Source organism: Echinops telfairi, unplaced genomic scaffold (assembly GCF_000313985.2).
Source record: "Echinops telfairi isolate 266 unplaced genomic scaffold, ASM31398v2 ScPeMD7_3533;HRSCAF=4204_0, whole genome shotgun sequence".
Lineage (NCBI taxonomy): Eukaryota > Metazoa > Chordata > Mammalia > Afrosoricida > Tenrecidae > Echinops > Echinops telfairi.
Genome location: NW_022107431.1, coordinates 13,204,782 through 13,227,278, shown reverse-complemented (window position 1 = coordinate 13,227,278; position 22,497 = coordinate 13,204,782). Strand labels below are relative to the sequence as shown.

Below are 22,497 nucleotides of genomic sequence, written 5' to 3'. Positions count from 1 at the left end.
TCGAGAACTGTACTGGAGACACGGCACCATCGAAGAGCAGAGCCCATGTGCCATCGAGAACTGTACTGGAGACACGGCACCATCGAAGAGCAGAGACCATGGGTCCCAGCGCTGGCTCCACCTGACTGTGGTTGGCAGCCACCGACCTGCCTTCCCTGGGGTGCCCCCCACACAGCAGATCCAGACCCTGCCCAGCCCTGTGCATGCCCAGATGATGAGTGCTGGACCTGATTGTTGGGATCACGGGGAGGCCATTGGCTGGCTTTTGAAAGTGTACACCACCAGGCCGTTCTTCTCAGGCAGCCTCCGTCTGCTCTTTGAAGGTCAGCTAAGCCGGCACACGGGTGCAGTGGAGACGTCCTTGTTAGTATTCTGGGCTCCCCTTTACTCCGACTGTCAACAGTCAGGCATTGGTTCCCTTGCCGGCTAAGTTCAAGCAGCGATTTAAGGAAAGGATTCAATAGTTAAAGGGTAAAACGGTCCAAATTGCCAGAAACAACTCCCTTTGAATTACAGAGAGGTCCAAGGTTTTTGTATGTTTGGAGTGTGGCGGTGGTCATTAGGTTCTGCGTACTGAGTTCTGACTTGTAGGGGTCCCTGTGTACAACTGGTCCTGTGCCACCGATACAGTGGTTATGTTTGAGCTCCTTGCAGCCACTGTGTCAGTCTGTCTTGTTGAAGGTCTCCCTCTTTTTTTAATCTAATAGTTTCATTGACATAGAATTCAAATATCATACCATTCAATCGTTCAGTCACATCGAGAAGAGTTGTACAGTCGTCACCACAATCGTTTGAGGACATTTTCTTCATTCTTGTGCTCATGGTTATTAGCTCCCTATTTCACCCTGCTGTGCCCCCAGGGAACTATTAATCCAGTTACGCTATAGATTTACCTATCCTGGATTTCATATACAGAAAAACACTAAGCAACAATAACAAAGTAAAATAGAGAAAAACCTCGATTGAAAAGGAAGCAGAAAAAAATTGAAAAGAAGGAAGAAGACAATATTAAAAACCAGAACAAATGTAAATGGATCATAAGATCAAATGGTCCGGTGCCAAATTTGAATCTAACTGCGTCTGCAGCAATCCACTTTCCAATACATTCTGCATGCTAGCTAGCCAGGCCAGTTCACACCCTTGGTCCATGGTCCGAGGAGATTCACTACAGCACTGCTTCTCAACCTTCCTCATGCCGTGACCCTTTAATACACTTCCTCCTGTGTGGTGACGCCCAACCATAAAATTATTTTCGTTGCTACTTTATCACTGTAATTTTGCTACTGTTATGAATCGGGTGACCCCTGTGAAAGGGTCGTTGGACCCCCAAAGGGGTCACGACCCACAGGTTGAGAACTGCTGCACTAGAGGCTTACTCCATGTGTATCTCCCTCTTCCTTTTTTATAAACGGAAACACCTTTAAACTTAGTCGAGGGGAATCAGTGACACGATAGTGCATTTTAACTAACTACTTGAGCCAACTTCATGGTGTTCTCTGAAAACGGCTATCTAGATCACTCCACTCTCTTTGACTGACCCTTCCCTTTCCCGCACATGATGCCCTTTTCCAGGGAGCAGTCTCTCCTAATAATTGTCTGAAGTATGTCAGTCTCCCCATCCTTGCTTCCAAGGAGCACTCCGGCGGTCCTTCTTCCAAGACAGATCCGTTTGTTTGTTCTTTGGAGTCCATGGTCCTTTCGATATTCGTCACCAGGACCCGAACTCAAATGCATCAGCTCTTAGAGTGTCTTTACTCGCTGTCCAGCTGTCACCTGCACATGGAGAGATTGAAAGTACCATGGCCTGGGTCAGGTGCACCTTCGTTGCCCAGAGTTACATCTGTGCTCGTTTAAAGAGGTCTTGTGCAGCAGATTTAGCTAATGCAACACTTTTTGATTTCGTGCCTGTGCTTCTGTGAGCATTGACTCTGGATCCGATCAAAATGAAATCCTGGACGACCTGCATCTGATTGTCGTGATGGGCCTACTGGTCCAGTTGTGAGGTTTTTTATTTCCTTTAGTTGGAACGTTTTGTAGCAATTTCTCTTGAAGATGTCAGAAGGCCACTGCATCACAGGCTCCTGTAAACCGGCCATGTCTTACCTGGGACGTTGTTTTCTTGTTGTGTGGTCCTTTCTGGAAGCGTGTACTCATGTTATCCTCAGACCGATGAGAATGTGAGTTCTTTCTAGTGCTCCAGTCTCCCAGCCAGGTCACGACGTCAACACTTAGCCCTGCCCTGACTTGTGACCGACCCTGGTGCCCTGGTCCCCAAGGAGCCTTGTGGCGTAGTGGTTATGGCATTGGGCTGCTAACTCTGCGAGGTCAGCAGTTTGGAACTACCAGCCGCTCTGCAGGAGAGACGGGGCCTTCTCCTCCCATAGAGTGACTCACAGGGGCAGTTCTGTCCTGTCCTCTAGGGTCACTAAGAGCTGGCATCTGTGCGATGGCATTGAGTTTAGTTTCCGTTGGTCCTGGTGCTGTGTGTGGTCAAGCAACGGAAGGAGTGGGGTTCACTTCTTCCATTGGCCATAAGGGGGTTCATTCGCTCATCAGCCATGGACCTGTAAATGTATTTCCAACTAAGGGGGTTGTGTGGGCTTCATGCGTAGGTGATGGAGGAAGGGAGAGGGAGAATAAAAGAGAAAGAGATTATTTAGAATCCACCCATTGTCCCCGAAATTGTTATACCACCGAACCACAAGGTTGGCAGGTCAAACCCAGGAGCATGAGGCCAAGATGAGGCTACCTGCTCCCCTGATTTATAGCCTCGGGACCGTGAGGACCCTGAGCATCCTGCTGAGATGCTGGCCCCCTACCCAAGGGAGGCTGGGATGTGTCTCTCCCTGCAGCTCTCCGTGCTGCGTTGCCTCTCGAGCTCGCGAGGGGACTGGGCTTGGGGTCTAGACGCAGCGCCCACGCACTCTCAAGTCCTGTGGGTTTTCAAAACTGCTCGGGAAAGCCACTCCTTATACAAACCCGGTCCCATCCCCTCCCCTCCCCTGGTGGGCTGTTGGGGCGCTCCCCAAGACAAAGGTGTTTGGAGGAAGCGAGCATCTATTGGTGGGGCTTCTGTTTGGATCACGTGTGGAGTCCTCGGTAGGCTTGTGGAAACAAGGCCCCTAAGTGCTTTCCAGGAAACAGCAAGCATGCAGGCCAAGCACAGCGCTCCTCGCTGACAGTCGTCCTGGTGATGAACCTGATGCACCTGGAGGCAGACGCACTGGCAGGCGTGTGGACGGCCAGGTGTGTCGCAGACGCTTCGAGCCCCCAGAGACTCCTCCTGTCTTGTGTGAGGGAACCACTGGCAGTCGCTGTGCAGTTGACGCCTATCTGTGGCCTCAGTGTGTGTGTGTGTGTAGCAATGGGCCCCACAGGGTTCTCCAGGAGCGACTTTCCAGAGGCAGATCACCAGGCCTTTCTTCCGGGGGTCTCTGAGTGAACTGAAACCCCCAACTTCTTGGTTAGCAGCTGAATGCATGAACCATTCAAACTGCCCCCAAAGCACACATGAACACACCCCACTCACTGCCTTGGAGCTGATTCCGCACCTTGGCGACCCTGTAGGACAGAGGACAACTACCCCTGTGTGTTTCCGGAACAGGAAGCCTCATCTTTCTTGCTCTTAGGGCCTGCTGGGCTCAAACAGCTGACCTGGTAGTTGGCTGCCCAGTGGGTAACCCACCTAACCACCAGGGCCCCTCTCACACCCCCCAGGGACTCCGCGATCTGGGATGACCGTCACTGCAGGCATCCTGGGGGGCTGATTTTGGTTTGGTTTTCTGAGGACTGTGAGACTGTGACTCTCAATGAAGCAGGCTGCGCTGGTTCTGAGATTTCCCAGTGCCCTTGCGTCTATGAGCTGGAATTGACTCGCTGGCACCTAACAACACAGCAACGACAAGCTGGTCCTCAACTTCAGACAAGCACAGTGGTCCGAGGACAGGCCTGAACGCTTAGAACAAGAGGCACGTGGCGGAATCAAAGGACCATGGACTGAATCTGCCTTGGAAGCAACCAACCACGTGGAAGAATGCTCCTTAGAGGCAAGGATGGCGAGACGTGGTCTCACGGACTTCGGACGTGTTATCAAGAGAGACCCGTCCCTCGGGAAGGACATCCTGCTTGGTGAAGTGGAGGGCAGTGAAACAGGAAGGCCCTTGACGAGCTGAATCAACCAGTGGCTGCCACCATGGGCCTAGGCCCAGGAGCAGTGGTGAGGAGCGCGCAGGACCCCCGCTGTCCCTGGGGTCGCTGTGAGTCGGAAGTGGCTTGATGGCACCTGACAACAACAACACGACGTGTGCAGTGACATCGTGAAGAAGAACCATTGGGAGCATGCCAGAGTGTGACATGGAGAAGCTGTTGGGGAAATGGCGCCCACGGGCTCTCTGGACCCAGGGGGGATTCTCATCCTCCCGTTTAGAAGGGACGCAGTCTGAGAAGCATGGTGAAAGGCAGGGTGCCTGTTCATTGGGCTCACTTGTGGGCCCTAGTTCTCATCCTAGCCCTTTGGGGAAGTGCGTGAGAGAAAGGCCGCGTCAAAGGAAAACCGGTGCACCCAGCTCAGATAGCTTGGCCACCGGGTACCAACGCCTCCACAGCCCCTCCATCGTTCTTGCAGGAGGACTCCTCCCTCTCCTCCCCCCAGCTCTGTGCAGCTCTGTAACTGGCTAGGGTGGGGCCTGCTCCCCCAGTGACCCTCGGAGGGCCACCTGAGCCAGGGACCACTCCCTCAGGGTGAGCGTGTGCTGGCCCCAAGGCGGTGCTTGGGCACACTGGAGAGGAGTGGACGCCTGCCCTGTCACCTCCCTGTGTGTCTGTTCCCCGCCGCGAAGTAGCTCTTGGAGCAGTTAAGACCAGAACAGCTACAAACCGCTGCTGGACTCAACTGGGCACCGAGTCACCTCCCTGTGTAGGTGGGACGGCAGCTGCGACACCGGATCGCATGGACTTCCAGCAAGCTGGATACACGGACATCGACGTTTTGTGGTCTCGTTTTTGTTTTTTTAATGGGCGGTGGGTCGCTTTTCAAAAGGTTCCCCTGCCTTACAAAAAGAGGAAATGCCAGGATTTCTTTCAGCCCCAACCAACCTCTTTCCACTCTGACGTCAGTTGACGCACTCCGTTCCTGGGATGTACTCTTTTGTTTTTCCTGCAGATGGATGGCATGCCCTTCCCAAACACTGCCTGCAAATTATTAAAACTGTTCATCTGTTGGCTTCGGGTGTGCTGGAAAATATTGACCGCTTTCTCTGAGGCCGGGGGAGGGGCAGAGTCATCTTCCAAGCTGCGTTCTGAACATGCAACCTGTAAGCTTGGTAAGTGCAAGCCCTCGTGGGACCTGCCACTGACCGGTGGCACAGGGTCTGGTCTCGGGGACCCAGCGTGCACCCTTTTAATCTTTAAGCTAGACGGAGAGTGAGCCAAACTCAGCCCCCATGGGAAGTCCATCACCGTGAGGCCCAGGCCCAGGAGGCCACTCAGCCTGGACTGCGGGAAATCGGTGGGACTGTGCTGTCCACTGGCCTACGTGGTCCCGGCTTTAGCGACTACACGTCCCCTTCTAAGATGGGGGCTGCATGCTGCTTTTCTTTCAGCCCCGACCTGCCAGGGAGAAGCACCAGGAACAGGCATCTCACCACCTGCAGGCGGCATGGCTTCGCTCTCACGGCACTTGCAGACCAGTTTCCCATGGCAGGCGGCCTGTGGGAGGGTCTGGGACATGAGCACCCATCACAGCCTGCTCTTGTCTTCTCTCTGTTTCTTGCCTGCCCACTCAGCCCAGCGTTAAGAGGCTCTTCCACAAGTGTTAGGTCATTTGTCATTTGTAGCCACAAGTAATATTCACGGTATGGCTCAGCTGGGACTTTGCAGGCGTAGAAAGCCCCATCTCTCTCCCGTGGAGCCCAGGTTGGTTTTGAACTGCTCACCTTGCAGTTTAGCATTGCGATATGTAACCCGCTGTGCCAATCTGAGAGAACTCTGAAAGTTGAAAAAGCAGGAAACCAGTGATCCTGACACACGGTGGCTCCGTGGGTATCAGAGCGGAACTGTGTGCCTTGGGTTTCCAAGGACGGACTTTTCATTGGACGTGGATCACCAGGCCTTTCTTCTGAACACCTCTCTCTGGGTAGACTCAAGCATTCAGCCTATTCGCAGCCAAGCATGTTACCTTTTGGGCCACCCATAGAACGGACATACTTCTCTGATATAAGCTGCTCTGACTCTGGGTGCCTATCCTCGGATTGCTCGTGCTGTTACTTCTGAGTATGCCTGCATCAGCGAGGATAATTTCACCTGCACCTGTAGTCATTTCACCTGCACTGACTGTGTGCCCTAAACTGCGCCATAAAGTCACAGTCAGAGCAATACTTCTTATAAATGGTACTCACGTGGCCCTGACGGGTCAGCAGTGGGCAGCTGAGTGCAAGGTCGGCTGTTCAAACCCAAGAGCCACTCGACAGGAAAAAGATGAGACTTTCTGCTCCCATGAAGAGTTACATTCTCTAAGGGCAACCGATCACAATGATCTACATGTAACCCCCTCCCTGGGGGACGGACAACTGAAAAGTGGGTGAAGGGAGACAGTGGTCAGTATAAGACATGAAAAAAAATTTATAAATTTTTAAGGGTTCATGAGAGAGAGAGGATGGTGGAGGGGGAAATGAGCTGATACCAAGGGCTCAAGTAGAAAGGAAATGTTTTGAAAATGATGATGGCAACATATGTACAAAGGTGCTTGCCACATGGATGTCTGTCTGAATTATGATAAGAGCCCCCAATAAAATGATTGATTAAAAAAAAAAAAAAGCGCCATTCTCTGAAACCCACAGGGACAGTCCGACCCTGTCCTACAGGGTCACCGTGAGTCGAAATGGAGTGGATGGCAGTGAGTTTGCTTTTTGGTGTATTCTTTTCATTGACGAAGCCTCAGGGGCCCTCTGTAGTAAACATTGAACTGCACAAACCTCAAGTTCACCAGTTCAAACCCATGAGCGGGTCCTTGGGAGAAAGTTGAGGCTGTCTGTTCCATAAAGATTTACAGCCCTGGAACGTCTGTATGGATCATTCTGAGTCGGGATGGGCTTGATGGCAGTGCATTTACTGAAGTTCATTTGTCAAGATGGAAACATTTCTCTTACTTGGCACACCACACACACACACACACACACACACACACACACACAGTCTGCATTAGGAGCCTTTGAGGTATAGTGGTTAATTGTTGAGCTGCAATCTGCCTGGTTGGTAGTTCAAAACCACCAGGCGCTCCATGGGAGAAAAACGAGGCTTTCTACTCCCTTAAACAGTTACAGACTCTGGAACCCAAGAGGGCATCGCTATGAGTCAGCATTGACTCAGTGGCAGTGAGTTTGGTTTAGTCCCTGTGCAGGTGTGTACAGACCTTTTGAGTGCAGCCACACCCCAAGTTGGGTGTGAATCTACCTCTTTTTCCCTTTTCTGCCCTCTGGGAGTCTCAGTGTGAACTTGCTGTGGACAGCCACCCTGACCTGTAGCAATTTAGCACATGTGCACTGCCTCTTAGAGGCCACCTGTAAGTCAGCATGTGCAAGCCACTTAGAACCACCGGCGTGGCAGAGGACATCTTAGTGCCTATTGTGTTCTAGGTAGGTCCTCCTGCGCTCTGCAAACGCTGCGCCCACATTATGCCAGAACCACATTAGGGAGCTGGAAAGCGGTGTTCTGCCATGTTTCCTATCATCTTTCCCCCCAGTGCGCCTGGTGGTATTGAACGGCTGCTGCCCTTGTGTTTAGCAGCCCAGCTTGTAACCCGCTCCACCACGAGGCCTCACGTGTGTAGTGCAGTATAGTAGTCGAGTATAACAGAATGCTGTGTGTATATGAATGGTTATTTTGGCATCATCTAAATTTTACCAGCCACAGAGGCAAAAAGATCAAATCAAAATTTCTAAATTCAATCGGAATTATTGAAGATTTTACCAGCCACAGAGACATAAAGATCAAGGCAAAATTGCCGAGTTCAGCCTGTGAATTGTTGAAGCTGATTTTACTGAAGAGCCCTCGCAGCTCAACGCTTAAGGGCTCAACTGGTAACTGGAAAGTCAGTGGTCAGAACCCACTCTGCACTCCAGACTGGCATGGCATTCTGCTTCCATTAAGACCCCATGGAGCAATTCCACCTGTCTATGGAGTAATTCCACCTGTCCTGTAGCATTGCCGGGAGTCCAAGGTGACTCAGTATTTTTGGGGTCTTTTATTCTGTTGCAAATGGGAAGTAATTGCCCAGAATTATAGACATTTAACCCAATTCTTGGTTGTACCTTTGGCATCTGTGCAAGTTGCATTGAACCGGCCAGTCCTAATTCATCATCATTTTATGCAGACAGTGGAGGGAGGGTTGCCTGAGCAGTGAAGAACAACATCCGTTTTAGAGTCAGACTTCCTGTGCCCCAATCTGACCTCTGCACACCAGATGTGTCTCTGGGACAAGCTACCTGGCAGAGTTACTTTAACTAGTTCCACTAATGGAATTACATAGAGGGAGGAAGGGAGGCAGGTAGGCACTTCCATGCTATAGTCCTTATTTGCATATTTTTAAAGCTTTTCTGGTACTCCTTGTTAATTTGAAAAACAAAAGAAAACAAAACAACAGAGACCCAAAGAATGATGCTGCTTAGACGTGAAGTCAGTGAGTGCTAAGAAAACAGATGGGAATGTGTAGTTTCAGAATTTTATGCCCAGCTAGCTTAACCACATTGGCATGTAAGAGGAGACTGTGGTTGCCCTCAGTTGGGAATAGATATTTTAAGGCTCCTTTGGAAGTTCACCTGTTTCTCAACTCCAAGCTGAGCCGGGACAATAGGCACCCAAAGGGCAGGCATTTCAGGAAGCTCATCTGGGCCAAAAGTGGGCGGCTCGGTGGTACCTGTTTTCCCACCATCTGTCAGAAGCTACAGAGGCAGCAACAAAGATTAGTGTTGGAAGGCTACCTTTTTAGACCTTGCCTGTGGAATATCTCATAGCATCGATGAGAGTGAGCCTAGCTAGGTTGGGTGACTCCATTCCTGTCTGGTGGAATCTCATCTGGAGCCCAGGCCTACTGACTCCCAGCTCTGGGTTCTCTCCCAAACTGTCTCGGCTTTAAGAGAAGTGAACATTGCATTCGCTAGATGTTCCTGCTCTTCCAGGAGAAGACATGGCATTCTAGAGCACAGAAATTCATCGAACATTGAAACGCTTGCTGTTGTATTGGCACCATCTCTTCCTTAGGATTTAATCTTCAACAGAAACAACAACAAAAATCTAGGGAAAGTGATTCCATTGCCCCGTGATGACCAGTTATTGTTCCTTTTGTCAACAGGCAAGATGATGCATGAAGTTCTGGCCACTTCCCGTGTCCCAGCCTTGTAGAAATAAGTGAGACGTACTTCAGTTCCAATGTGCATCACATCGGATCTTGGTTAAGGAAGGAGCTCACCGCTGCCTATGGGGAAGGCTCCGTGCTCCCAGACGTTGTGTCTCATTGACTCCAGAGGTTGCAAGCATGCCTCCCTCTATGGCCCGTTTGGAGCAGGTTTAATTTTATAAATTGTAAACACGAACTCTATGAGTTTCAAGTTCCTATGCGTTGTGTTTGAGCATCCACTCAGATGAAGAGCACTGCAGCTGTGAAAGATAAGCACTTCCACGGGACTGGGATCGCATTAGAGCAGCCAACTCCGTCTGGAGCAACCAGCACCCTGGAACAGGAAGGACAGATTGCAAGGAAACCTTCCCAGGGGGACAGAAAGTCATCTGTTGTTGGCATTACACACCACCGAAACCATCACTTGAGCAAACCAAGACTTTTCCCTTTGAACCACACCGGGCTCAGATGGTCACGTTCTTGACCAGTCCACCCTTATTCTTTATCTTCTTGGATGCTCTCAGATGCTGAAAGTCTTACACTTTCACGGAAAAGAAATAATGACGCTTTGAGAAAATCCAAGCTTCCATAGAGTCTGCCAGTGCCTCATGCCCAGCTTCTTGTCCTGGCATCCTGACACACAGCTGGTCATATGGGTGATGGAGGACGATGGGCCTTGTGGGATGAGGAAGGCGGTTACAGGGGCGGGCCTGCTACACTGTGTCGTCAACCCACTTTCCGAGTACATTGATTGTTCGCGGCTTCTCCCGGCAGAGGTGACAAATGTTCGCCGCCAGTCTCCAGAGCAGGGTTTGTGGCCTGGGAATGGTCAGTGCTCATAAGAAAAGAAAGACAAATTCAGACATGAGCGTGCTTCACATCCCCGCCGAGTGTTCTTTTCTTTCTTTGCTCTGTCAAAAATTAAAGTGCTTGGAATGCTGTCGTCTGTGGTCTCTTGAAATGTAACCTGTGAGCCCCAAAGCCTTTGACTCGAGGCACTCACAATAAAAAATGGATACCCTCATACTGGCGGGAAGTCATTTCTCTCACCCTACATACTGCTATCATGGTCCAGCCAGGATTAGCACTGGGCAAGGCTTGTTGCCCTGTGGTGGGGCGGTTGTGCATCTGTCAGCCCAGCTCAGTAGCCCCACGCCTAGCACAGCAGGAGGCTGCCCAGTCCTGCACCTTCCCCACCTTCCGTCACCAACAGGATGGCTGTGGCCCATAGGGTTTTCCCGGGCTGACTTTGGGAGTAGATCTCGGGTCCCTCTTCCTGGTCCGTCAGTGTGGAAGCTGTGCAGCCTCCGAGCAGCACTCAAACCTGCACTGGCAGACCGGGTCGTCGGAGGGGCATTGGCTGGGGGTTGCAGGGGCGGTTCTCCAGCACAGACACCGAGAATCCCCACCTCTGCTCTCGGCTGTACCGAGAAATAAAGAGATGTCGACAGAGCCCAGGCCGCGCAGTCTCTGCAATTGCCATCGTTTCTTATATTTGAACAGCCACGTGCTTCCCTGTGTGTTGCCAGGCTGAGATGTTCTTGAACGGCGAGGCCTTCTCGAATACTCTGTCCACAGCCGAGGTAACTGCCGGTTCCCAGCGGTGGCGCCACAGTTGTTACCTGGGTTTCTGTGAGTAAAACACGCTGCCAGCGAGTTGGTTCTGATCCAGAGTGACCCTCTACTAGGCTTCCTCGATTGTAATACATGTCTCTATATTAATAATACGCTGTGGTGAGGTGTCATAGAGTCAGTTCTGACCCATACCGTCCTATCACAACAGAATGAAACACTGCTCAGACCTGCGCCATCCTCACCATTGCCCTGATCACCGTATATATTAACATATAGAACTGTGATTATATAATACATACAAACACATATATAGATATATATCTTTCACATAATAAATCAAGGAGCCCCGATGGTGTAGTGGGTTATGTGTTGCGCGGCTTACTTGAAGGCCAGCAGTTCTAAACCACCAGCAGCTCCGAGGGAGAGAGATGAGGCTTTTACTCCTGTAAAGAGGTACAGTCTTGGAAACCCCCAGGGGCAGTTCTCTTTTGTCCTCTAGGCTTGCTGTGAGTTGGAATAGATTCGATGGTCATTGTGAGCTTTGACCACAAAATCAACAGGAAGCCGGTGAAGGTGGTGGGGAATGAATGAATGAATGAATGAATGCCCCTACAGCTGAAGGCTTTTGGCTTAGGTGGTTTTCGTTGGACTCTTGCCCAGTGTATTACACAGAGCCTGGGAAAGCCAGAAACTGTGTGAGGCAGAGACCTGCCCGAGGAGGGAAACCCAAGCATTTGTCTCTAAAATGAGAGCGAGAGAAAAGTGGTAAGGCTGCATCCTGCCAAAGGTGGATGCAGCTTTTGAGACCCGGAAACACACGGCCCTCCTCTCCCAGGTCTCACTGTTCAGCGAGATTTGAAGGGTCTCTTCATATGGCAGTCAGAAACAAGAGCAAAACAAACCTCAATGCGCCAGAAATTCGCTGCCTGAGCCTGTGGAACGCTTCGATTTCCATGGGCTCGTTTTGATGTGACGTCAGATAAGAGCCTTCTCCCCTTGTAGCGACGTCTCTAGCCAGCCAGCCTCCCTCCCACCTACCCCCATCCCCAACAAAGAAACGGCCTTGATTTGGGGTTCACATGGGCATTCTAGTGCGGTCGGAGCAGGTGATTTTAGAGTTCTCCCAGGAGAAACGAGAAATGAACCCGTGGGTGAGGAGGGGGAAGGGAGCCCGAGAGCAGAGATGGCCTGTGGGAAGGAGCCTGGTGATACAGTAGGTAGACATTGAGCTAGTCGCTGCAAGGTCAGCAGTTGGAAACCACCAGCTGCTCCATGGGAGAAAAGTGAGGCTGTTGACTCCCTTGAAGAGTGAGTCTCCCAGACCTGGAGAGGCCATTCTACGCTGTCCTATCGGGTCCCCATGAGTGGCAGTGAGAGCCAGTGAGAAGCAGGGCTGTGGCTTCAGAGCGCGGCGCGCCGACCCGGTGGACCATGGCGGGCCTGTGTGTCGGGAGAGTAACCCTGGTAGCATCCCTGGCGCCATCCGAAGGGCAGAGGTGGGTGCTTTTGTTTCGGGGATGGATTCCCCTTTCTGAAGCCCACGGCCTTCGGTCTGGGCATCTGGTCAAGTCTGGGGAGTGAATGTGCATGAATATGTAACAGCCCCCAAGCTGCCAGCACAGGGAAGCCTTCAAAAGCCACTGTTCCCTCTGGACTCACTGGGATTGAGTCTTCAAAACACTCTCAGGGGACTCAGACAAAGGGGCCCACTCTGGTGTTTACACGGTGAGAAAGGAACCTCGTGAATAATGCACCCCAAAGCGGAGCTCGCCTGCATGGGGGAGCTGGAGGCGGGGGTTCTGGCAGCTGCTCTGTGTTTGAGATGTTCTTCTGAGAGGGGTCCTTTTATTATATTTTCGGTAAGCCATCTGTTTGGGAACAGGCCCCACATGGGAACCACACAGGTCCCAAGTCCTCTGAGTTTTAAGCGAGCCACCGGTTCAGAGAGCGGTCAAGCCAGACGCTTGAGAGGAAAGCCTCTCTCCACTCACAACAAGTGGTTTTCCCAGATCCGCCATTTCTGTGCCCATTTATTAAAGCTTGGCGACCCTACAGGCTGGTGGCCGGCGCCAGATCCAATCACGGTGGAAACGGACTCGCTCCCCGAGGACCCGCTAGCCGGGCGATTGTTTCCTCGAGACGCCACAATGGCACCTCTCGGGTACCCGTGAGAAATGCTGAGTCCCCTCCTCTTTCTTTGTTCAGAAGTGCACCTCCGTCCCCACGCGCGTTTGAATGTTTAGAAAACAACTCTGCCCCTGGACCACAAAACACATGGGAGCATGTTTTCATGCCTCTTGTTCACTGGGGGAAAGAAAAATCAACTTTCAAATCTGGTCGGAGACAAATAGGATGGTGGAGGACCTCGGAGAAAGGACGACTAGTCAACTTGATCCAAATTCTCCAGGCCTTGTAGTCGCTATACTTTATTATTATTGTTGGCCTTCTTTCTTTTTAAACAGGAGCTCAAGTGCTGCCCTTAGATAAGATTTTTCCACACGGGTGTCACTCATGAGATGAATAAACGTTTTAAGGCCCTGAGGCGTCTGTAGTTTTAGAAGTAAAATGTGGCTCTCAAGTGCCCACGGGGATCTACTGGCACGATTGGGTAGGACCTTGAATGTATCATTACTATGATTGTTTACCAGTTTCCCTGGGTGGTCAAGAGCGAAGACAGAACCAACCAGTCACACAGGCCGCTGAGAAGCGCTCTGGAGTCAGTCACGAGGAACGAGCTGTCCCTTCCCCTGCATCCGTGGAAAGAGCCTTCGGAAGAAAGAGGAGTGACAGTCTCAGAAACCCACCGGGGTCAGAAAGGACGCGGTGGCAGTGAGGTGGTTTCTCTGTCTTGTATGCTTTTGAGTATCATGGCGAGATGCATCCGTATGGAAGCGCTCCCACCCAGCGTCCGCAGCAGGCCGGGGAAGTCCACAGTAGTCATCAGACATTTGTGACGCGTCCCCACCTCTCCTCCTCTGCCCCAGCGCTTCATCCGCATCCTTTCATGACTGACAGGGGTCTAAGCTCCCTAGGAAAGCAGTGACTTTTGTGTTGTCCTCAGAGGTGTCCCTGTGATTAAGCTTTGGGTTTGGCCTGTCACTGGCCAGTGTGGCACTTCGCAGAGCCACCAGAATGCCTTTGGGTCAAGGACGAGGTCTGGCGGGGACCATCGAGACCATGCAGAAAGGGAGGCCAGCCTGGGGGTCTAGAACAAGAGCTGGGCTGCTTCCCCCGAGGGTGCTCCCCGCCCCGAGGTCAAGGCTCAGCGGGGCCCCCACACTGGCCGCTCACACTCAGTCTGACTCTTGTCACGTGGCCTGCTGTCCACATGTCTCCCAATAGCAGCGTCCTCTCGTTCATCCAGCACATCCATTTCCTGTTTCTGCTGAGTGTGTCTGCTCATAGCGGCGGCCCCCACAGGTCAGAGTCCAACTGCCCCACAGGGCTTCCAAGGCCAGGAGAGACCAGTCCCTGGAGAAGGACACCCTGCTGGGTTACGTCGAGGGGCAGCAAAGGAGAGGAGCACCCTCAACGAGATGCATTGTGGGCTCGCGGCCGGGACTGGGCCTGGTTCCGTTCTGTGGTCCATAGGGCGGCCGTGAGTCGGAACCAGACAACCACAGTCTTTTCACAAGCAGGGGTCTTTCAGGCTCGATTCCCTCAAAGTCTGAGGTGGTTTTGAACCGCCAGCCGCTGGGTTAACTGACAAGTGTTTTACCACCATGCCACTGGGAGTCCTCCCAATTAACACCGGCCGCTAGAACAGCAGGGGTTACAGGACTATTGGCTGTTGAGTGTCACCACGTTGGTTTCAACTCAGTAAGCGGCCCCAGGTGACAGCGTACAAGCACCGCACAGGGCTTCTAAGCTGTAATCTTTGTGGAAACAGATTCCCTGCCCCCAATACCCCCGCCCTTGTCTTTGCTCCCTCAGAGCCCATGGGTAGGATCGAACCACCAACCTCCTGGTGAGTGGCTGAGCACATAAACCCTGGGGCCATCAGGGCGTCTTCATATTAACTTGCCATTAGTGCCCGTTGAATTGATTGCAACTCAGAGTGACCCAGTGTACCGGCCTCCTAATGATGACGTCTGAGCCCGTCTTGGCAGCCACGGTGTCAGGCCATCTCATCATCAAGGGTCTCCCTCTATCTCGCTGACCCTGTACCACACGATGTCCTTCTCCAGGGACTCGTTCCTTCTGGCTCGAAATGTGTACTGAAGGCCAGGCCCTATAATGGGACAGTGGATTACAATGATGCAGGCATGTACGACAAGGAATTAGGGGTGTGTGCTGATTATCCATAGACTAGCAGGTGAGGCAGATGTAAGCCGACAGTTTTCCAGAATGACTTGTTTGAATTTGTTCAGCTTTCCCCTGTAGTCCACAGAAAGCGGTCTGACAGTTTTCGTTTCTGCTGTCTCCTGGCCAGTGATTCAGGGTGCGTGGCATTACTTGATTGTGAGAATCTTGAGATTACACTCACTTACAGCCGCCAACCATTCCTGTTTCAAAGTGTCGCATTTCTGAGGCCTTTCCCGGGACGCCTATAAATCTCAGACCCAGCGCCCCGAGGCTTGTGAGATTGCAGGGTCTATTAACAAAGATCCAGGCAGCAAGGTTTCGCTAATATCCCACCCCCACGCCCCAACCCGGACGCCCCTCACAACAGGTCCAAAAGAGGAGCCCCTTTTCTGAACCTCTGCCCTTCAGCAAGAACACAAGCACGCCTTCCGTGTGTGCTGACACGGGCATCACGAGCAAGTCACGTGTTCCCGTGTGTCAACAGAGGAAGGGGAAATGTCAACCCTATCCCCAAACACCATGGCTGTGGCTTTATGGCCTTGGGAAAATTATGAATGAAACATGAGGAGCCACCCTCGACTGAATGTTTGACTGCTTGGGGTGGAATGTGGCCCAGCTGCACCGTGTATGTGTGTATGTCGTCGTCGTTGTCGTTAGGTGCCGTCTCACTGGTTCCAACTCATAGCGATTCTGTAGCCAACAGAATGAAACCCCTCGCTGTCCTGCGCCGTCCTCACAGCAGCCGTCATGTGTGAGCCCATGGTCACCGCCACTGCGTCAATCCATCTGGTCAGGGGTCTGCATCTTTTTTGCTGCCCCTCTACTTTACCAAGCATGGCTTTTTTCACCAGGGACTTGTCTCTCTTGACAACACTGCGTCCAGAACATGAGATGCTGTGTCCCCATCGTTGCCTCCAAGGAGCATCCTGGCTACACTTCTTCCAAGACAGTTTTGTTTATTCTTTGGGCAGTCCACGGTGCTTTGGGTATTCTTTGCCAGCATCATCGTTCAAATGCATTGATCTTCTTCGGTCTTCCTTATTCAGTGTCCAGCTGTCACATGCACAGGATGCCACTGAGAAGACCATGGCCAGGGTCAGGTGCACCTTAGTCCTCAAAAGTAACAGCTTTGCTTTTCAACACGCTAAAGAGGTCTCACGCAGCAGATTGACCCAGTGCAATGTGACATTAGATCTCTTGATTGCTGCTTCCATGAGCACTGACTGTGGGTCCAAGCAAGACGAAATCCTTGACAACTTCAGTTTTTTCTTCCTTAATCATGGCGTTAATTGTGAAGATGTTGGCTGTCTTTACATGGAGTTGTCATCCACACTGAAGACTGCAATCCTTGATCTTCATCAGCAGGTGCTTCAAGTTCCCCTCACTTGCAGCAAGCAAGGTTATGTTATCTGCATATCACAGACTTTTAATAAGACTCCCTCAATCCTGTTTGTTGCTGCATTCTTCATCTATAGGAATGCATAGAAAGATGTTTTTGTTAAATACACGGGAGTAAGTGTGTGGAGCTATTACCAAACCACGGGAACTCAGATTTCCTTGAGAGCATAGTGTTTATCCATATCTAGTGGAGCAAGGACGGACAAGAGAGGAAGACAGAACACATACAAAGTTTTCTTAGCCCACGGTTTTTCTGAAGTGAGCTTGGTATATCTGGGGCCATAACAGGGGACAGCAGCAAGGTTGCTTTTCTCAGGGTAAGTGTTGGACTGATAACTACAAGATCATTGGTTCGAACCCCCCAGTGCTGCACAGTAGAAAGATAAGACTATCTGCTCTCTAAATTTGTGTAGCCTCAGAAACCCGATAATAGAATCGTATGAGTTGGAGTGGTCTCAGTGGCAGTAGTGGGTAATGAGTTTTACAATTAACAGATGCATAGAAGTCAGATTGACTGAATGTATTTGGTCCAACTGTACCATGCTTAGAAAGATGTGATTGTTAAGTACAAGAGAATAAAAGAAAACAGATGTGCACCGAGTTATGGACTTAACTTACCTTTGGCTCCATTGGCTCTTGTTTATATCTGAGGCAAAACAGTCGGTCAAATCTGTTGTTATTGGTAGGTGCCAGCGAGTTGGTTCTGACCCATGGTGACCTTACGCACACAGAACGAAACACTGCCAGTTCTAAACAGTTCTCAGTTCAGCCATGGCTGCAAGAGCCGTCGAGGAATGGACCCAGGTTAGATTTACATATAGGAGTTTTAACTAACTGGAGTCTAAAACTTGATGTATAGGATTGTTTGGAAATTCAAACAATTCCATTTAATAACACTTTAGATCCATGCAAGCAGTTCACGTTATTTAAAGCAAAATATCCATTCAAATATGCATCCACGTGAACCCGACTGGGACATCAAACCAGTTCTTCCCGTTTCAGTCATGGCCGTCAAAGTGAAAGTGAAATGGTCCCAAATTATCCAATGTGGGTGCCCTGGAATGATAGTCAGGATGGGGGAAATGGGTGGTGGTCATAATTATAGCAAATCTCTTGATTGGTAGAGCCAGGAATAACCGGTGCCCTGCGCAAAGATGGCAGCCATTCATGCCACTTTGAGTGTTTATGTTGTTCTCCACAGTGCTGACAGTATTTCAGTCTCCCTGCATCAGGCTCCTCAAAGGGTTCGTTCTGCCTTCTCTGGAGTTTTCCATTCTGGACTTACACCACTGATGCACCCCGTTCACTTAGTGCTCTGATCACCCACATTTTAAAGATCTGGGGTCAGCTTAGCCAAGACATAAGCAACAGTGCTCCTCCCAAATAAAGTTCTATTTCAAGTTCCACTAAAATGCAGTCATTCCTCACTATGCTTGGTTGGACCATCAAATTCTTCAACCTGACCTTCCCCAAGAGATGATTGCAACAGGCTCTGTATCCTAGTATGATAGAGGATGGAGGTTTCCCAGTGGACCTTCAGCTTCTGCTTTAGTACTATCTCACTGTGCTTTAGCGAAAACTTAGGCAGCGAGTCAGGTGACCACTGAACAGTTTCTATGCATCCTTCGTGTTCTTCCCAGCGCATCCACATTCCTATGGTTTTTGCTCTGCTGGCTCCGTTTCCAGTCATCCGGTTTCCCTGCCCTCCACCTTCTGATCTCTGCTTGGGACTCATTGTTGACCATCTTGTCTCACTTACCATCTCTGGTTTTCTAAAGGTATGCAGCCCTCAGGGTGGCGGTCATTACTGTATGAGCCTATCTGGTACTTAGCTAAAAGCTGACCTGGGCATAATTTCAGGTCAAAGACTGACGTGTATCTCAAGGTGACAGTCTCAGGAGTCCTCTGGCCAGTTTCCACTGGTTCCGGAAGTCTTGGCTTTTTACGAATTTGAGTTATGTTCTTCCGATTTCTTCTCTTCTATCAAGATCCATCAGTGGTGGCCCTGATCAGAAAGGCAGGAAGTGGCAGCTGCCTGGCACTATCTAACGTTCAAAGAACTTGAATAGATTTGCCAAGTGCACCAACACCACTGCTCTACCGGGTACAGTCGGACCAGCCTTTGCTGTAACCAAAGGCCATGGGACACCCTGGGTTAGCCCCTGCAGGCTCCCATGCTAGACTGGACAGTGGGGCAGTGGGTGCTGCCAGTCACAGACCGTGGTGCCCACAGAACATAGACATGCACTAAGCCATCACCGCCCTCCCCAGAGCAGAGCAAAGACGAAGGCCACTTCGCAGAAAGAGCTGGGTCCCCGCACAGTCCAGTCCAGGTGAGCCCCTCAGCAGGGAGTGCCTGCCAATCTGCATCCCCTTGGGGGCTCCCAGCTGTTTCCCTCTGGCCTCGTTGCTCCCGCTGCCCCTCAGGGAGACCTGCCCCCTTTCTCAGGCACGTCTCGTCTCTCTTCGCTCCTCATGCTTCCATTTGCTTCTTTCTTGTTTCTTGACTTCCTCTTGCCAAATTTGGTGACGTCGCTGGTTACATGCCGGGCTGCTAAGCGCAAGGGCTGCAGCTCAGAACAAACCCGTCGCTCCACGGGATTAAGCTGAGGCTCTACGCTCCCGTAGTGATTCACAGCCTCAGAAACCCACGGGGGCACTTGTGTGTGGTAGCAACTGGATGGCCACGAGTCGGAGGGTTCCTTCTGGTATTACGCCACACCTGCAGCTGACGTTGGCTGGCATCTACGAAAAGCAACCCGAAAGGGTAGCAACACGTCGGTGGCCGGCAGGTGCTGGCTGTGGACCGCCGCACGTACAGAGTAGGACCACCCTCCATGGAGCTTTTGTTAGCTCTCTCAGGGCAGAGATCTACCTCGGTCTTTGGCTCCGCGCGAGAAAGAATTCATGCCTGGTTTGTGAGCCAAGTGGGTTTACAGGGAATCGTAGCAGTTTCAGGTCCTGCAGTAAATGGAACACGAGCAGACAGAGTCTGTGGCACACTTGTGGGACTGTGGCCTCCCTGGACCACAGCCGGGCTGTGCTACATCGTGTAGCAGCCGCTGGGAGAGAGAGCCCAGAGCAAAACCTCTGTCTTTTCAGGGGCCCCGTTGGAAGGCATGGCTGACAATACTGGTCGACCCTATTGGCTGAATCAAATTCACCTGGCTTAGATGGGCCAATCCAGGTGTAAAGCCCACCTAGGTGTACCACCCCTTCAAGGCCAGATGCTAGAACCTCTGAGCATGTGTAGTGGACGCCCCAGTCCCTATGCGAGCTAGCTACCCAACACTAGCTTGCCCTTCATTCCAATTCTTGCCTCACCAGTGTTGAATTCCGATTCCCAACGGCTGGCCCCTTAAATCTCCACAGAAAGGGGCCTGTATCTGACGTCTTTCCACTAAAACCACATTTCCTCTGACTGAAAAGGGGTGTGTCAGCTTGGTGGCATCAGACGTATCATCACCAGAGAGAGGATGCTGAGCTGAGCAAGCTATTTAGTGCCTGCTTTCTTATCAGAAAAGGGTCGTACGAGGGGCCGTCGAAACATTCAAAGAAAGTTCTGCTGTCTCTTCATTCCATTGTTCCGTGGTTTTGGAAGCTTCCTTTCACTCCCGGCCATCGAGTGTCCTCCGCCTCACAGTGACCCTCTAGGGCAGGTAGAACTGCCCCTGTGGTCTCCAGAGACGGTCACTCTCACAGCCAGGAGCAGAAAGCCTTCTCTGACTCCCCCGAGCTGCTGGTGCTTGAACTGCTGACCTTGCAGTTAGCAGCCACGGAGTAACCACGACACCACCAGGGCCCCTGATTTGAAGCTCCCTAGATTTTCGATATGTTGGCAGGAGAGACCAGTCTTTGGGGAAGGGCGTCGTGCTTGGTGAAGTAGAGGGGCAGTGGAGGAGAGGATGGCCTCCAGGGAGATGGGTGGACACAGTGGCTGCAACAATGGGCTCAGGCATGGGAACCACTGCGAGGCTGGCGCAGCACCAGGCGGTGTTTCCTTCCGTTGTGACAGGGCCACTGTGGGTCCAAACTGACACAGTGGCCCCTGACAGCAACAGTACCGACCTATCTCCTAAGGAAGTGAGCTGCCATCATTGAAAGGTGTTTTTTAGAACAATTTGATTTTGAACTGTGGACTTGCTCACGCCTTCGATTTTACACACACACACACACACACACACACAGCCATCCTGTCTCCTTACGAAACCACAAGTTTTCCTACAGGCATCACTGGCGATCTCAGGGAAAACCACTACTGTGGCTGTGCCAGGAGATAATGTGCAGAAACATCGAACAAGAGTGGGCGCTCCCCAATCATTCACTCCCCCTTCCAAGTTCACCATCAGCCACTGCCAGGGAAACGAACCCCTTTGTGCCCATAAAGATTTACAGCCCCTGAAACCCAAAGGACCGGTCCTACCCTGTCGCGTGGGGTCACTCTGACTGGACATCAAAGGCACAGTGAGGGTGGACCGCTGTGCTGCCCGGGTCACTGGGGTTCTGGGGGCAGTGGTGCCTGTGTGCTCCTTCAGAGCCCTGGCAGGGAGGGTCCCCAGGGGCGCAGGGGAGAGTGCGCACTGCCTTTCCCTTACTGGGACCCGTCCTCAACAAGAGGAAAGGTCTGGCCTGTGCTTGGTCCACTGCTTCTTGTTCCCTTGACATTCTCGAACTTCACAGCCTCGTGGGGAGCCAGTCTTGGTGGAGGGCTCGGTGGCCAGCCCTTTTTCTGAGGGTCACACCGGGGTGTCACATTTGCTGTCCTCTGGGGACTTCTACAGATCCCGAGCACCCCTGTTCCCCGAGGGGGACTTGACTGTACGAGGCACTTTGAGCGTCCAAGCCTGGGAGCCGTCAAGGGGTCCCCACAGAAGCTCACGTCCGTCCTGATGTTCTCTCGAAAAGCTCTCTCGCTTTTTCCCACCCCGGTATCTTGTTGTTAATGTAAAAAAATTCATTTTATTGTGTTGTTGTTGAGGATATGTACAGCACCAACATATGCCAATTCAAGTTTCTACATGGATTCCTTTCTGCGGGTCTCAGAAACGAACAAATGAAACAAAGGCACTGCTGCTGAGCCGTGTTTGGTTCATAGCGGCCCTGTGGGCCGGGGTAGAGCTGCCCCTGTGGGTTCCCGAGCCTGGAACTCATGACGGGAGGAGAAAGCCTCCTCTCTCCCCCTTGGAGTGGCTGTGGGCTTCCAACGGTAGCCAGTGCATAGCCGCGGCACCACAGGTTTCTACAGGTGTTCCCGATGGCCTCTTTCTCCAGCGCTCGGACACAGCAGTGGTCTGTCACAAGCGTGAGCTACCTTGACTGACTCATCACAAAAATCGTGTGTTGCCACAAATATCTACACAAACTTTGCACTCTGCTGTTAGGGGGTGTGGAGCTGGTTCCAACTCATAGCCCCACTGTGTACAACAGAGGGAACACTTCCAGGTCCTCCGCCATCCCCACATCCCTTCTCATGGTTGAGCTCATCCGTGTGGCCACTGTTGTCAGCCCGGTTAGTGTAGGGTCTTCTTTGTCCTCTGCCCCTTTGCTTGATTAAGCATGATGTCCTTCTCCAGGGACATGGCTCCCCGATAAGTATGTGAGATGCAGCCTTGCCATCCTAGCTTTCTAGGAACATCCTGGCTGTATTTCCACCAAGAATGATTTGTTTGCTCATCGGAGTCCAAGGTACTTTCCGTATTCTTTGATAGCACTGTAATTCAAAAGCATCAATGATCTGGTCTTCCTCATTCATTGCCCAACTTTCTGTGAAGCGGTGGAAGATCTCATGGCTTGATTCAGGTGAACTTTCGTCCTCCAAGTGATATCTT

The 22,497-nt window shown here is 51.5% G+C and overlaps 1 protein-coding gene across 3 annotated transcripts in view; it reads left to right on the top strand.

The window, feature by feature from the left end:
- Positions 1-22,497, top strand: part of SCAF8 (SR-related CTD associated factor 8) — a 196,093-nt gene that overhangs the window by 145,348 nt on the left and 28,248 nt on the right. The window contains exon 21 of one of the 3 annotated variants that reach the window (XM_045294340.1): positions 9,347-10,334. The exons of the other annotated variants lie outside the window; for them this stretch is intronic. The gene's annotated coding sequence lies outside the window, so the exon portion shown is untranslated. Of the gene's footprint in view, positions 1-9,346; positions 10,335-22,497 lie in introns of those variants that run through there. 3 annotated transcript variants of the gene reach the window in all.